This window comes from Arachis hypogaea, chromosome 9, assembly GCF_003086295.3.
Source record: "Arachis hypogaea cultivar Tifrunner chromosome 9, arahy.Tifrunner.gnm2.J5K5, whole genome shotgun sequence".
Classification (NCBI taxonomy): Eukaryota; Viridiplantae; Streptophyta; class Magnoliopsida; order Fabales; family Fabaceae; genus Arachis; species Arachis hypogaea.
The window spans coordinates 80179795-80181869 of NC_092044.1; the positions used below are offsets into that span (position 1 = coordinate 80179795).

Consider the following 2075-nt stretch of genomic DNA (forward strand, 5'->3'; position numbering starts at 1 on the left):
GCCGACCTTTTTAAGGGAGGGAGCCTTAAAACATCATATATAGACAAAGGCATTATACTGACACATGCTCCTAAATCACACATGCAATCATAAATTACTACACCACCAATAGTACAACTAACTATGCAAGGACCTGGATCACTACATTTTTCAGGTAATCCTCCCATTAAAGCAGATATAAAACTACCTAAAGGAATAGTTTCTAATTCATTAATTTTATCTTTATGGATACATAAGTCTTTTAGAAACTTTGCATATTCAGGTACCTGCTGAATAACATCAAAAAGGGGAACAGTTACCTCAACCTTTTTGAATATCTCTACCATTTTAGGATCAGGTTCCAGCTACTTCCTAGGCTTCCTTGCAAGTTGTGGAAATGGAATGGGAGTAGTGTTTTCTGTGGTGCCTGCACCTTTTTGTGCCTCTTCCTGTGGTTGAGCTATCTCTTCTTCGGCTATGTCCTGTATATCCTCTTCCTCTTCAACATCTTCGATTTCTACCACCTCTTCAGCTGAGGCGTATTTTGGTGAGCTTGGTTCCTCCTGATTCCTCTCCTGCAGTGTGGTTCCGGACCTCAGGGTGATGGCATTAATTCCTCCCTTTGGATTGGGTAATGGTTGAGAGGGGATTCCAGTGGTGCTTGAAGGTTGGTTACTGGAATTTTGTGCTGAACCAAGTTGTGTCATAAAAGCTTGTAGAGTAGAGGTGAAACCATTCAGACTGGCGTTAATACTGTTCACGATGGTATTTTCCATGGCCAGTTGTCTTTTCTCAAAAGCTTGCAATAATTCTTCATTAGAAGATACAGAAGAATGAGTAAATTGAGAGGTTTGCTGCTGATTGTTCGGTGGTCCTTGGTTTTGCCTCAGGTGAGGTGCTCGGTATGGTTGATTTTGCTGCCTGTTGTTGTAATTATTCCACCTCTGATTTCCCTGATTATCTCTGCCTCCCCTATTATTGTTATCCCTCTAATTCTGGTTTGAATTGTCCTGCCATCCATGGTTATTATTTCCACTTTGATTGTACCCTTGGTTGGGGCGGTCATAGAAGTTGTGAGTGGATGCCACCATGTTGTCTTCTTGTTGGAGCTGCGGGCATTCATCAGTGTAATGGCTGTAATCAGCACAAATTCCACAAATTCTTTGTGGAACTAGTTGTTGGTTTTGCTGCGGTTGAGTTTGCTGAGCTTGTTGATTTAACTGCATTTGCTTCAGTAGGTTGGTCATTTCACAGATGCTTCGATTTGGAGCAGCAGTCTCTATGCCAGAAGATACTTCTACAACGGCCCTTGAACGGCCTTGCTTCTGTTTGTGGTTCCGAGTAGATTCAGCTAAATCACTGATCAATTGCCAAGCTTCATCAGTGGTCTTGTACTTCTTCATAGACCCATTGCTGGCACTTTCCAATGTGGTCTTATGTTGGGGTCTCATACCTTGTGTGACATAGCTGAGTAGCACGATCTTGTCAATCATGTGGTGGGGGCATGCTTCCAGAAGATTATTGAAGCGCTCCCAGTATTCAAAGAGAGTCTCATTGTCATCCTGAACAATTGTAGAGATATCCTTCCTCAGTTTATCAATAACTTCAGATGGAAAGAATTTCTCCAGGAACTCCTTTCTGAGTGTATCCCAGTTGGATACGTTTGCTAGAGGTTGAGTGTAGTACCACTCTCTTGCTTTCCCTCAAGAGAGAACGGAAAAGCTTTCAGCAGAATTGAAGTTTCATCAGCGCCATCACGCCTGACAGTAGAACAGGCTGCCTGGAAATCTCTCAAGTGCTTGATAGGCTCTTGAGCAGGTAGGCCATGAAACTTCGGCATCAAATTTAGTAGTGCGGCCTTTATGTCAAAATCCGTAGCTACCGCTGGATGATGCGCTTGAAAATGGTTGCAGTGTAAAATCAGGAGCTCCTTCCTCCTGAATGGTAATTCTTCTAGCTGCCATGTTTTCTGCACGTAAAACAACTGAATCAGTAGAACGGGAGCTGGTTTCTTCCTCAGATTCACTTTCAGATCCGCCCTCAGAGCGGACTAACCTACGCTGTTCTCGCCTTATTCGTGAAATTGTTCTTTCAAT

At 43.0% G+C, this 2075-nt stretch overlaps 1 non-coding gene across 1 annotated transcript; it reads left to right on the forward strand.

The window, feature by feature from the left end:
- The first annotated feature begins 1466 nt into the window (after positions 1 to 1466).
- Positions 1467 to 1574, forward strand: LOC112713136 (small nucleolar RNA R71). The gene has a single exon (XR_003158111.1). It is a non-coding gene; the product is annotated as a small nucleolar RNA R71 (small nucleolar RNA).
- Positions 1575 to 2075: the final 501 nt, after the last annotated feature.